The sequence below is a fragment of the Taudactylus pleione genome, unplaced genomic scaffold, assembly GCF_031769625.1.
Source record: "Taudactylus pleione unplaced genomic scaffold, aTauple2 ptg000053l, whole genome shotgun sequence".
Lineage (NCBI taxonomy): Eukaryota > Metazoa > Chordata > Amphibia > Anura > Myobatrachidae > Taudactylus > Taudactylus pleione.
The window spans coordinates 40,887,114-40,902,500 of record NW_028284455.1 but is presented as its reverse complement, the minus strand read 5'-3'; the positions used below and the strand labels follow the sequence as shown (position 1 = coordinate 40,902,500).

At 43.1% G+C, this 15,387-nt stretch overlaps 1 protein-coding gene and 2 pseudogenes across 1 annotated transcript in view; 1 reads left to right on the top strand and 2 right to left on the bottom strand.

Moving 5' to 3' along the window:
- The window catches only part of LOC148535392 (acyl-CoA dehydrogenase family member 11-like), a 670,105-nt gene that overhangs the window by 414,473 nt on the left and 240,245 nt on the right, over window positions 1-15,387 (bottom strand). The gene's annotated exons all lie outside the window — the stretch shown is intronic.
- Window positions 8,273-8,391, bottom strand: LOC148535395 (5S ribosomal RNA; annotated as a pseudogene).
- On the top strand, window positions 11,696-11,814 carry LOC148535394 (5S ribosomal RNA; annotated as a pseudogene).

The window sequence follows — 15,387 nt, the reverse complement described above, 5'->3', positions numbered from 1 at the left end:
CTTTTTTTTATTGGGAGGGGTTCAGTCTACCCGGCAGTAGGTGTCAGCAATTTTTGTTTTTTTGTTTGTTTGTTTTATTGGAAGGGGGGGGCAGTCCACCCGGGGTTAGGTGTCAGCATTTTTTTTTATTGGGAGAGGTTAGTCTACCCGGCGGTAGGTGTCGGCAATTTTGTTTTTTTGTTTGTTTGTTTTATTGGAAGGGGGGGCAGTCCACCCGGGCTTAGGTGTCGGCATTTTTTTTTATTGGGAGGGGTTAGTCTACCCGGCGGTAGGTGTCGGCAATTTTTGTTTTTTGTTTGTTTTATTTGAAGGGGGGGGGCAGTCCACCCGGGCTTAGTGTCTATGGTGCGAGAAGCCATTCTCAAAAATTGCAAGGCATGTGGAGGCCATCCACCACGATGAGCCTGAGGTAGCCCGGGCACTGAGCTACCCAAAGTGCTCAAGGGAAAGGCGGCTACAGCTTAACCTGATTCGCAACCGGGGGAACTTTGCCCATAATGCCGGGGTTCTACACGAGGGCTGCGGTGTCCTACTTCCATGCAAGCAGCCTGGTGAAGCTGTGGCTCCCCAAGACTTCATGCATTGCGCATATTGCCAGGGCCTTTTCTCAAGGCAACACCTTTGGCGTCATGTGAAAAGGTGCCCGCTGAAAAAAGGTCCTGCCAACACCAAACCAGGCAGGACCAGAGTGCAATCCCTCTGTGCTTACGCCACTCCCGTTCCACCGGGTGTTGGGAAGGGCCTCTGGAAGGTGCTGTGTGATATGATTCACGATGATGTGGTACAGGTAATAAAGGGTGACCCTTGCATCATGCAGTTTGGGCTCCACCTCTTTAACCGGCATGGTTCGGATGTCAGTAAGCATGATTATATACGGCAGAAGCTCAGAGAGGTGGGGCGACTGTTACTGCATGCCAGGATGGTTAGTCCTCTGAGGAGCATGGCAGAGTTCATCCGCCCTGCAAACTTCCTGCAGGTCATAACAGCCGTAAGGAGCCTATGCTGAATTGACGAATACCTATAAGGTTCCCTCACTGGCCCTGAAAGTGGGCCATAGCCTCCAAAAAATATCTACCATGGTTGAGTGCCAGGCACTTATGGAGGGCCATGCCCCGACCGTGGAGAGCGCACGGAGCTTCCAAAAACTATACAAGGCAAGGTGGAGCGAGATGATCTCGGCTGCTGCCCTCAAAACCCTAGAGGAGCAAAAATGGAACACCCCCGCCTTCTACCTTTCACTGATGATGTAAAACAGTTGCACCTTTATCTCACTGACAGACAGCGGGAATACCTAGAGGATTTGTCCACTCACCTGACCACAAAGAAGTGGTTGCTGCTGGCCAAGGTAACCCTCACACAGCTAATCCTATTCAACCGACATAGGGAAGGTGAGGTCTCAAAGATGAAGCTTTGCTCTTTTGCATCTCGGCACACAGCTGATTTACAGGGTGATGTGGCGCTGGCCCTGTCAGAGCCAGAAAAGAGGCTATGTCAGCACTTCACACGCATTGAGATTCCTGGTAAGAGAGGCAGGAAAGTCCCTGTCCTCCTGTCCCCTTGCATGCAGAGGGCATTGGAGCACCTCACAGAGAAAAGGGTAGAGTGTGGTGTCAGTCCTGACAATGTATATATGTTTGCAAGACCCTCCGCCTTGTCACACCTCAGAGGATCCGACTGCATTCGACTCTATGCACGGGCATGTGGGGCCAAGCATCCAGAAGCTCTCTCCTCTACCAGGCTTCGGAAACATGTGGTCACCCTTTCGAGGGTGCTGAACATGAGTGACACAGAGATGGATCAGCTAGCCAATTTCCTAGGGCACGATATCCGGGTGCACCGCCAGTACTACCGCCTCCCTGAAGGTACCCTGCAATTGGCAAAAATTAGCAAACTCTTTGTGGCACTCCAGCAAGGTTGATTGGCTGACTTTAAGGGTCAAAGCCTGGAAGAAATCTCCATTGATCCCAACGGTAAGTAGCATGGTCCCTCACCCGACTGGTTGTTCCATGGGCTGACAGTCTAAGGGGGACACTGTGACCGGGGATCTCTGTTTATCTTTGTATTTCCAGAACCAATCCCGCTAGCCAGTGATGAGTCTGATGATGAGCCAGAGGTGGAAGCTGGAGCAGTGCATGTGGAGGAGGGAGATGCCAGTGCACCAAAAGTGATGGAGAGGCATGCACCCATGGCTACTAAAGGTGTGTGTCCATCAAATTCATTGGGTGGCTTGGGCTGGCGGTGAGTTTTTGGTTGACTGATCTCTTCCCTGTCTTGCATAGGTGATTGCATGGGCTCTAAAAAGAAACCGTGGAGCAGAAAAGAAGTAGCAGCTGTTGAGAGACACCTGATGAGATTCATCCTCTCCTGCAAGGTCCCCAGCAAAAAGGATTGTAACACCTGCCTCGGCGCTGAGGAGCAGGCTCTGAAGGCTAGGAACTGGCTGTCGGTCAAGTACTACATAAAAAACCGAATAACTGCTATCAAGCGAAAGTGTACAGCCTGAATAAAATTTATGTTGGTCCAACCAAGGCGTCTTTTTTATTTACTGTGGTGAAACCATTTAGTGGTCATAGCAAAGGGCGTACCCACATGGTTAGGAATACCTGAGTAGGTCCCAGTGAGGCATAGGGAGTACCCACATGGTTAGGAAAAACTGACTAGGTCCTGGTGAGGCATAATGGTGTCCGGTTTCTGTCACCAAGCTATACGGCACATGCGCGCCGGGTGATATGATATAGATACCCGCCAGCAGGCACGGTTTGCTGATCAAGCTGTTTGGGCAATGGGAAGCAGGCGTCCCCATGATGGACAAACCAGTCATGGGTCCTGAAAAGGTCACAAAAACAAGTATGCGTGTGTGTGTGTGTGTGTGTGTGTGTGTGGCGACCACCAGGGGAGAGAGAGTGTGTGGGTATGTGTGGGGGGCATGGGCACTGGTGTGTGTGTGTAGGAAAGGGGGGGTGTATGCAGAAGATGGTCACCACCAGGGGGGAGAGAGATAGTGTGTGGGTGTGTGGGCACTATCATGTGTGTGTGTGTGTGGGGGGGGTGTATGCAGGAAATGACCACCACCAGGGGAGAGAGAGAGTGTGTGTGTAAGGGGGGGGGTATGGGCACTACCAGGTGTGTGTCTGTGTGTGTAGAGGGGAGTGAATGCAGAAGATGGCCACTACCAGGAGAGAGAGTGCAAGTGTGTGTGTAGGGGGCGGTTATGCAGAATATGGGCACCACCATGTGTGTGTGGGGGGGGTGTATGCAGGAGAGGACCACCACCAGGGGAGAGAGAGTAAGGGGGGGGGGTATGGGCACTACCAGGTGTGTGGGTGTGTGTGTGTGTTATGCAGAAGATGGCCAATACCATCTCACCAAGGGGAGAGAGAGAGTTTGTGTGTGTGTATGCAGAAAATGGCCACCACCACGGGAGAGAAAGAGTGTGTGTGTGTGTGTGTGTGTATGCAGAGGATGGCCACTACCAGGGGAGATAGAGTGTGTGTGGTGGTATGGGTACTACAAGGTGTGTGTGTGTGTGGCGACCACCAGGGGAGAGAGAGTGTGTGTGTATGTGTGGGGGGCATGGGCATTGGTGTGTGTGTGTGTGTGTAGGAAAGGGGGGGGTGTATGCAGAACATGGTCACCACCAGGGGGGAGAGAGATAGTGTGTGGGGGTGTGGGCACTACCATGTGTGTGTGTGTGTGGGGGGGGTGTATGCAGGAAATGACCACCACCAGGGGAGAGAGAGAGTGTGTGTGTAAGGGGGGGGTATGGGCACTACCAGGTGTGTGTCTGTGTGTGTAGAGGGGAGTGAATGCAGAAAATGGCCACCACCAGGAGAGAGAGAGTGCAAGTTTGTGTGTAGGGAGGGGTTATGCAGAATATGGGCACCACCATGTGTGTGTGTGTGGGGGGGTGTATGCAGGAGATGACCACCACCAGGGGAGGGAGGGAGGGAGGGAGAGAGGGAGAGAGGGGGAGAGAGAGAGAGAGAGAGAGAGAGAGAGAGAGAGAGAGAATGGCCACTACCAGGTGTGTGTCTGTGTGTGTAGAGGGGAGTGAATGCAGAAGATGGCCACCACCAGGAGAGAGAGAGTGCAAGTGTGTGTGTGTTTGGCGTAGTACTATACCTGGGTGGTTACAGAGGGTTGGCTAATCAGATGCAGATGTAGGTGAGTGAGGGTGTTATTAGAGTGACACAGGCATGTTGTTGATAGTGGTTATATACAGAGACATGAATGAAGCTGTAACTTACGTCAAAAGTGCGACTGATGGGAGGTCTAAACAAGCACAAAGCATGATTGCAGCATCTATAGGCATTAAAAGTGGTCATCTCAGTCTTGCACTTTCAGACGCACGGATGTACAACAGGGAAGGGCTCTATAGCAGCATTAGCATTATGCCGCCAGCGCAACTGCTGCAAAAGATGCAAAGAAAGCCACCACTGCATCCTACTCAGTATCCCACCACCTCCCTCTTTACAAACCCCGCCCCCTCAACAGACCCCTCCCCCATTAGGACTGCTTCCAGAAATTTCCCGGGCTGGTTTTCCATCCCAATCCACCCCTACACAGCATGTACACACACAGGATAGATAGATAGATAGATAGATAGATAGATAGATAGATAGATAGATAGATAGATAGATAGATAGATAGATAGATAGATAGATAGATAGATAGATAGATAGATAGATAGATACACACACATATACAGCATACATACACACAGCATATACACACACAGGATACACACATATACAGCATACATACACACAGCATATACACACACAGGATAGATAGATAGATAGATAGATAGATAGATAGATAGATAGATAGATAGATAGATAGATAGATAGATACACACACATATACAGCATACATACACACAGCATATACACACACAGGATACACACATATACAGCATACATACACACAGCATATACACACACAGGATAGATAGATAGATAGATAGATAGATAGATAGATAGATAGATAGATAGATAGATAGATAGATACACACATGTACAGCATACATACACACAGAGTACAATTTGTCCAGAGCTGAACAGACATATTTTACTGTTACAGGGAGAGCTCCAGGGAGTCAGCGTGAAGGTACCTAATAAAGGGAGCTTGGGTGCGGTGGTCAGTGTAGAAGTGTAGAGGGCCAAGTTCACATTAGATATCAATGAGAGGACTCACACCCCAGGGTCAGCCAGACTTCAGCAGACAGAGGACCCGGAGGAAGAGTCATGTGATTAAAACGGTGGTTAGCAGGAGATCCCGGACTCCCAGCACTTTAACAGTCACAGCCACAGAAGAGCCAGAGGGAGGCAGAACTGCAGTGACCACTGGAGACAAGAGTCAGAGGGAGGCAGCACTGCAGTGACCACTGGAGACAGCAGAGGCAGAGCGCGTGACCTTAAGGTATGTTGTATTCGGTAGGGCAGCTCAGGTGGGCGGTCTGAGCCGCTGGAGGAGGCAGGATCATGTTGCCGGCATGGAACCATTCAGAGGCAGGCAGCAGTTCAGGACGGGAGAGTAGAGCTGCACTGCCACTGTCTGTGGAGCCGCGACAGCTCCGCTGCGCCCGTGGCTAGTGCAGAGATGGAGACAAGACTGTCGATTTTTTTTTTACTTTTTTTGACACAGATTATTTTTAGGGGAAACTCCCAGGGGTGCAGGCTATTTTTTTTAAGCCTGCACCCCTAAACCCCAATTCTGCACTTTTTTTCGCCATATTTCGCACCGGCGAAAAGTCTTTGTAATTGAATACGGGGATAAATAAAACAGGCGAAAATTACGTAATCGGCGATAAATTATCAAGGCCTGAAAAGTCGATAACTGCTTTTTGCAGCCAAATTGAATACCCCCCCCCCCTTAGACAGGAAACCTAGGAAATATCCCTTTACATTGGCGAGGATACGGTCAGGAATCAGGACCACTTAGCCTGAATTAACATTATCTTGAACATGTGTAGTACAAATATGTGATGAAGGACTTGCAGATTACAGTATCAGACAATCTTCTGATGAACTTTCTACCATTTTTCTGATTCCTCTAACTTTTTTCATATTATATATTCTACACTTGTTTAGATTGTCAGTGTTTATGAAACTGTAATTGTGTATTGTCCAGTTGATTCAATACCAGATTTATGGCTATAGATATGCTAACCTAATTGCATGACTTTTATGTTTGACTATGTAAATATATAATGTATATTGATGTGTGTGTACACATATACATTTAAAATATATCAAACTTGACAACCATAAACACTTTTAAACAATGTCATTATTTACTTATAAATGATCAAATATAAGTATGTATGGATTTTTTGCAAAATGAAAATAATTTTAACAAATAAAGTATTTGTTGCCTTGGGCCATGTGTATGATGAGACCTTCTATATTTTTCAGGCCTTGATGTGCCGTAAGAAGGGCATAAGCCACTCTGCCCACCTCTCAGGCCAAGGCCTCCAGATTGCTGGAACATATAGATGCTGTGGATATAAATATAAGTGCACATTTAATATACTGTATTAGTATTAAACATATACTTTTAGAAATGTAACAAACTACATACCTTCATTCTCTTGTTCTCCAGAAGATGTCCCAAACATCTCGGAAAGGGATCTTAGGCTGGAGCTGGGGTGGAAAAATGGGACAGAGAGCGTAAAGGAGGGCAAAGTTGGATTTGGGGGGGCGAAGGGAAAGGAGAGTCCTCATGCTTCAGACCCACCAGAGAAGGCTGTGTGCTCCCCACAACAGGAGCAGGTGGGGTGGACACCTGACTATCTGGTGTGCTGGCGGGATGGAGACTGGCAGGTGGGGTGGAGGGATGGCTATCTAAAGGCCTTGGGTAATGCACAGCAGGTGGAGACTGGCTGTCAGGTCAAGCCAGATGGTAATTGTGATGCATACGAGGCGCAAAATAGGAATTAATGGTTTTAATGATTAAAAATATTAAGAATGGTAAAAAGTATGGCAATTCACATGTAAATAACAATAAAAGAACAATAAGAAATTGATCCATAAATGTTCTAATAAATGATTACTTCAGCTTATTCCTAGATGCATGGGATCATAATAAAATATGATAAAATATGGTATTGTGTTTGAAATAAACATAAACATATAGGCGCCTCAGGAAAAAAGGCAGTTCAATGTTTTCCAAATGATGGCATCAATGTGTGAACAGCAACATCACATGTAATAATCCCTTTGAGTTATTTAAGTTCGTAGAATTGATTCAAAAGCTGTTTTGAGTACCATCAGTCATTGAAAATCACCATTGTAGGTGAATACGTGGATGGTGAAAAATGCAGGTTTCCCAAATTGAATACAGTCAGGTATTAAAGTCTCCAGTCTTTACTTTAAACTCTCTCCGTTGTCTGGAAGTTAAAGTGGGACTTTCCAGATTGTCTGCATAAATGGGGTGGTGCGCGCACCTCCTACCTTAATGTTGATGTCTGTGGGATATGCTGTTGCCTCCGTCTGGTCGCTCACCGAGTCCTGTTGGTAAAGTTGGAGACCCGTTTTCAGTGGGTCCCGCGATGCAGCAGCCAGACCGCAAGTGTCAGTGGCCGCTGTAGGTGAGGGAGAGCCGGCGGTGAGCGTGCACACCTGTGTCACCGTCGGATTCCTTCTTCCGGGTAGCGCTCCTTCCAGGGGGCGTGACCAATGCGTTTCGCCCATCCAATCAAATGCAGGCTTCGTCAGGGCTGTCAATGTCTCTCCCTATTGTTCCTTATAAGGGTGTCAGTCTTGCTCCTCCTTTATTAGTTAACTCCTTCGTTGCCTATGTGTGATCTGTGTTTAAATGATGGTAAATTTCTTTGTACATGTCATGTGTCATAGAATTATACACAGAATTAGGCAGACCAGCGATTCCATGGTCTGTAATGTTAAATGATGTTAAATAACTGTGGTGACTAGTGATGTTTTCTTTAAAACCACATAATGAATACATCAATTGGAATTAAATACATCAATAGAATATGAAAATTAGTAAGTGAAAAAATTATTTATAGTTGGAAAGGTTGATAGGAGTTTAGATAGATATTAATCTGTATTGTTCCATTTGAAGGTATTTGGACTCCTAAGCTGGAGTGGTAATCTAATGTCGTCTGTCTGATGTTATATTTTGAATATGGAACAAGAAAAAGTATGTATTTAATGATGGTTTTGCTCGTTCAGTATTATTATTCCTCCCGGGTGGGCTAATTGGCCTCGTGCTATTCAAGTTAGGGGAACGGTACAATGGATATGGGGATACACTACATAACCTGATGTTCATGCGGGGTCCCCCACCGCATTACTTGTCAGGCCCTTCCCTGTTTAGCTTCCAAGTTCGGAAGTGGTTGGGCGGTGTCAGGGAGGTATGTACGTAGTGAACGCCACCATGTCCTTATTCCCCAGACAGAGATTCTTGAAAAGCACTGCTTATATGCCCAGATCTTATCTTAGACTGATGTAGATTAATCTTTCAAGAAATAGGAAAATTCAAAATCGATATTTAGTCCCTTTGGTTTGAGTGTTTTCAATTCATAGATCCATTTGGATTCTTCTTGTGACATAGTTTTGATAAAATCACCCCCTCTCCAAGGTTTTTTAACTTTTTTAATAGCATGAAACTGTAGAATGCTAGAGTCTCCATTGTGTACATTTTTAAAGTGATTAGATACGCTATGTGCCTCAAATTTATTATCAATGTTATTAATGTGTTCTCTTATTCGTTGACTCAAATTAATTTTTGTGCGGCCTACGTATTGTAAGCCGCAAGGACAAGTTAGGAGATAGATTACCCCTTGAGTATCACATGTCATTGTTTCTTTAATCTTGTACTTTTTCTTTGTAACATTTGATGTAAAATCACACACTGGCACAGTTTGTTTTTTTCCCGTGATTCTACAGGCCTTGCATCTATTGCAATAATAGAATCCTGGATTCCTTTTTCCAAGCCAAGTGTCTGTATTCTTCATTTCCTTTCTAGGCATCAGATAGCTTGTCGTGATTTTTTGCTTCAGATTTGGTGCTTTTCTATACACAAAGTGGGGTTTTTCTTGTAGCTGACTTTTCAAAATATCATCCTTAAGAAGAAGGTGCCAATGTCTGCGAACAATCTTTTCAATATCTTTGTACTGATTACAATACTGAGTGATGAAAAAGGGTCCTTTTTCTTTTTCTCTCTTTGGTCTGTATTCTAGTAGGTGTGTTCTTTCAGTTTCTTTGGCTTCTTGAAGGGCTTTCTCTAAGATCTTGGGATCATAGTTCTGTTCTGTAAACTTCGATTTTAGTTGTTCTGATTGTTCATTGAATATTTCCAGATGTGAGCAATTCCGTCGGATTCTCTTAAATTGTCCTCCTGGGATGCTCTGAATCCAATTTTTATGGTGATTACTTGTGGGGGGATGAATTTATGCATGTCTACTGGTTTAGTAAATGTCAGTTTGTATTTGGTCTCCTTCTATATAAATGGTAAGGTCTAAAAAGTCAATAGATTCCTTGCTCCAAATGGTTGTGAATTCCAAATTGATGGTGTTGTCATTAATATACTTGTTGAATAATTGTAATTCTTCCACTTCCCCTGTCCAAATCATGATGACATCATCTATATATCGTTGCCAGAAAAGTATATGTTCTCTAAACGGGTTGTTCTGCCATATATTTCCATTCTCCCAATTGGCCATAAACAGGTTCGCGTAGCTAGGGGTAAATTTCGTCCCCATAGCTGTTCCGCGAACCTGTCTATAGTGGGAGCCATTGAACCAAAAATGGTTATGCATTAAAATAAATGTTATACTGTCAACCACAAATTTAATTTGTTTCTCTGAGATGTCTGAGTAGGATTTCATTATTGATTCTATTGCATCACATCCTTGTCAGTGGTCTATACAGGTATAGAGTGACTTTACATCATATGTAACGAGGGAGTAACCTTCTTCTGGGAGTATCCCTAAAATCTGGGTTGTGTCTCTCAAATAGCTGAACTGTTTAGTGACTAATGGCTGAAGAGTGATGTCTACATATTCTGATAATTTTGTGGTGAGTGATCCTATTCCTTCAGCCATTAGTCACTAAACAGTTCAGCTATTTGAGAGACACAACCCAGATTTTAGGGATTTTGAACAACACTACCTGGGAAGAAGGTTACTCCCTCGTTACATATGATGTAAAGTCACTCTATACCTGTATAGACCACCGACAAGGATGTGATGCAATAGAATAAATAATGAAATCCTACTCAGACATCTCAGAGAAACAAATTAAATTTGTGGTTGACAGTATAACATTTATTTTAACGCATAACCATTTTTGGTTCAATGGCTCCCACTATAGACAGGTTTGTGGAACAGCTATGGGGATGAAATTTGCCCCTAGCTACGCGAACCTGTTTATGGCCAATTGGGAGAATGGAAATATATGGCAGAACAACCCGTTTAGAGAACATATACTTTTCTGGCAACGATATATAGATGATGTCATCATGATTTGGACAGGGGAAGTGGAAGAATTACAATTATTCAACAAGTATATTAATGACAACACCATCAATTTGGAATTCACAACCACTTGGAGCAAGGAATCTATTGACTTTTTAGACCTTACCATTTATATAGAAGGAGACCAAATACAAACTAAGACATTTACTAAACCAGTAGACATGCATAAATTCATCCCCCCCACAAGTAATCACCATAAAAATTGGATTCAGAGCATCCCAGGAGGACAGTTTAAGAGAATCCGACGGAATTGCTCACATCTGGAAATATTCAATGAACAATCAGAACAACTAAAATCGAAGTTTACAGAACAGAACTATGATCCCAAGATCTTAGAGAAAGCCCTTCAAGAAGCCAAAGAAACTGAAAGAACACACCTACTAGAATACAGACCAAAGAGAGAAAAAGAAAAAGGACCCTTTTTCATCACTCAGTATTGTAATCAGTACAAAGATATTGAAAAGATTGTTCGCAGACATTGGCACCTTCTTCTTAAGGATGATATTTTGAAAAGTCAGCTACAAGAAAAACCCCACTTTGTGTATAGAAAAGCACCAAATCTGAAGCAAAAAATCACGACAAGCTATCTGATGCCTTGAAAGGAAACGAAGAATACAGACACTTGGCTTGGAAAAAGGAATCCAGGATTCTATTATTGCAATAGATGCAAGGCCTGTAGAATCACGGGAAAAAAACAAACTGTGCCAGTGTGTGATTTTACATCAAATGTTACAAAGAAAAAGTACAAGATTAAAGAAACAATGACATGTGATACTCAAGGGGTAATCTATCTCCTAACTTGTCCTTGCGGCTTACAATACATAGGCCGCACAAAAAGAAATTTGAGTCAACGAATAAGAGAACACATTAATAACATTGATAATAAATTTGAGGCACATAGCGTATCTAATCACTTTAAAAATGTACACAATGGAGACTCTAGCATTCTACAGTTTCATGCTATTAAAAAAGTAAAAAAACCTTGGAGAGGGGGTGATTTCATCAAAACTATGTCACAAGAAGAATCCAAATGGATCTATGAATTGAAAACACTCAAACCAAAGGGACTAAATATCGATTTTGAATATTCCTATTTCTTGAAAGATTAATCTACATCAGTCTAAGATAATATCTGGGCATATAAGCAGTGCTTTTCAAGAATCTCTGTCTGGGGAATAAGGACATGGTGGCGTTCACTACGTACATACCTCCCTGACACCGCCCAACCACTTCCGAACTTGGAAGCTAAACAGGGAAGGGCCTGACAAGTAATGCGGTGGGGGACCCCGCATGAACATCAGGTTATGTAGTGTATCCCCATATCCATTGTACCGTTCCCCTAACTTGAATAGCACAAGGCCAATTAGCCCACCCGGGAGGAGTAATAATACTGAACGAGCGAAACCATCATTAAATACATACTTTTTCTTGTTCCATATTCAAAATATAACATCAGACAGACGACATTAGACTACCACTCCAGCTTAGGAGTCCAAATACCTTCAAATGGAACAATACAGATTAATATCTATCTAAACTCCTATCAACCTTTCCAACTATAAATAATTTTTTCACTTACTAATTTTCATATTCTATTGATGTATTTAATTCCAATTGATGTATTCATTATGTGGTTTTAAAGAAAACATCACTAGTCACCACAGTTTTTTAACATCATTTAACATCACAGACCATGGAATCGCTGGTCTGTCTAATTCTGTGTATAATTCTATGACACATGACATGTACAAAGAAATTTACCATCATTTAAACACAGATCACAGACAGGCAATGAAGGAGTTAACTAATAAAGGAGGAGCAAGACTGACACCCTTATAAGGAACAATAGGGAGAGACATTGACAGCCCTGACGAAGCCCGCATTTGATTGGACGGGCGAAACGCGTTGGTAACGCCCCCTGGAAGGAGCGCTACCCGGAAGAAGGGATCCGACGGTGACACAGGCGTGCACGCTCACCGCCGGCTCTCCCTCACCTACAGCGGCCACTGACACTTGCGGTCTGGCTGCTGCATCGCGGGACCCACTGAAAACGGGTCTCCAACTTTACAAACAGGACTCGGTGAGCGACCAGACGGAGGCAACAGCATATCCCACAGACATCAACATTAAGGTAGGAGGTGCGCGCACCACCCCATTTATGCAGACAATCTGGAAAGTCCCACTTTAACTTCCAGACAACGGAGAGAGTTTAAAGTAAAGACTGGAGACTTTAATACCTGACTGTATTCAATTTGGGAAACCTGCATTTTTCACCATCCACGTATTCACCTACAATGGTGATTTTCAATGACTGATGGTACTCAAAACAGCTTTTGAATCAATTCTACGAACTTAAATAACTCAAAGGGGTTATTACATGTGATGTTGCTGTTCACACATTGATGCCATCATTTGGAAAACATTGAACTGCCTTTTTTCCTGAGGCGCCTATATGTTTATGTTTATGTTTATTTCAAACACAATACCATATTTTATCATATTTTATTATGATCCCATGTATCTAGGAATAAGCTGAAGTAATCATTTATTAGAACATTTATGGATCAATTTCTTATTGTTCTGTTATTGTTATTTACATGTGAATTGCCATACTTTTTACCATTCTTAATATTTTTAATCATTAAAACCATTAATTCCTATTTTGCGCCTCGTATGCATCACATTTACCATTTAAACAAATAGTGGCACAGGAAAGCCACTAACATTCGAAGCAGCACCTAGGAATTAAAATCATACTTAAGTAGTCACTTCTAATTTAGCTTTTTGTTTAAGAGCGCATTGAACCACGTTTTTTTCTTTACGTTTTTTTCTTTACAGGTCAAGCCAGATGTCTGCGTCCTACAAATAATAAGGCAATATTAATATACTATAATATGCCAATATTAATATGCTATCAATATGACAATATCATTATGAATAATGATTAATATGATAATATGACATTATTGCTATATTTAAATTAGTATTACTAATAGGCCCAAATTAATTATTTTAATTTATGTTGGTAAATGTTAGATATTGTGTGTGTGTGTGTGTGTGTACATATATATATATATATATATACACACACACCCACACACACACATACATACACACACACAGTATATATATATATATATATATATGTATTTATATAAATTAGGATAATAATTGCAAATACAGATGTCCACTTGCTTCTTTGCTGATTGTGCGGCAAATTGCACCACGTATGGCGAGAGTTGCGTGCCCATGAATAGGTAAGCGCACTACATTCGCACCCACAACCCATAGGATTGCATGGTGCGAACACAGCGCATGGCATAGTGTACCATGGCACACCCAGCTGCGGCAAATCATATGGCGCTATGTGTACGCACGTTTACAGCGTGAGCAGCAGGGATGCAAGAGGACATATCTGTATACTGTGTGCAATTGTCAGCAAGCTCAAAAGAACTTACGTCTCCTGCTGATGGAAGCACGCAACTGTGCCAGGAGCTTAGGCTGTCTCCTCCTGCAAATCACTCCAGTGCCTCTTCAGTTGCACAACAGTGTGCGGGTTCCCACTGCCATGCAGATGTGGTGCCTGGCCTCCTGATAAGCAGCTACTTTTACCTGATTGGTGATGTAGGGAACTGCCAATACTATCCTATGATCCATGACTTTGGTCAGGATCAACAGCTCCCTACGTTGTGGAAGTGGATGCCCGCATTTTGGATGCACAGTGAGAATGCAGCAAGAAGGCTGTTGATTTATCCAAGTAAGACAGCATGTGTGTGCCTCTGCCCCGCGGATCTCATAGCGGACTTCCACAAAGTGGCTGATGGGCAAAAGCACTTGATGTTACCTGTAGCTCACTTATCATAACAGAGCCACAGGGGACACACAAGTTATATATATATTCAAGTAAACAATGTCCCATTTTGCGCAAAGATGTCCTATCAAGTCCAGATTACAATATCCCAATGATGTATCGCAGCTCAATCAAAAAATCCAATTTCCAGAAGGATACCAGTAGCTAGAAATATAATGAACATGGTGAGCGCAGTCGTGAGAATAATAATCTCAACAATCTTTACTTGTAAAAATGCTCCCGTACATCAAATATAAAAACTGTATGTGTAACCCGGCAGTCTGTTTCCATCTCTAAGTGGATCTCCCTAACTGCTGACGGATCTCCAGGGTTTTGCTGCCTCTGGATTCGGCAGGTGACTGTACTCCATCTCACATTTCTTAGCCATGCCCATTTGGGATTGCAAAAGCATTGGCTGCAAGTAACTGCGTGGTGTTGCACAGTTGTGAGTACTCTTGCTATTAAACATGTATGGATTTGTGAGAGCTGGGTAGGTTCTTTAGTGTGCGTACACACAGTGTGGCACACAGTTACAATCGGAAGTTAGCAAATGCAGACCTGTTGCGTATGTTCGCAGATGTGATCCTTATTGAATAAGGGCCTTCATTATTAAATAGCTATGCATTTTAACATTCTTATTATACAGTTAGAGGTGTAGGGGGATAATAATGATGGAGGATAGTGATCACAGGTGAAGTATGTAGATTATTACTGACCATCTGGAAGATAAAGTCATAGGGCCATATTCAATTAGGCTGCTTAAAAAAGTTATCGGTGATAATTTATCACCGATAACATCATTTTCGCCTGTTTCACTTATCCCCATCTTCAATTACAAAGACTTTTTTCGCAGGTGCGAAAAGTCTTTGTAAAAAAACGAGGAAAAGTTTTCACCACTGTTTAGGTGGCGAAAAAAAGTGCAGAATTGGGGTTTAGGGGTGCAGGCTTAAATAAAATAGCCTGCAGCCTTTGTAATGTCCCCTTAAAGTAATCTGTGTTAAAAAAAATTAAAAAGTTCCTTAGTACACCCAAAAAA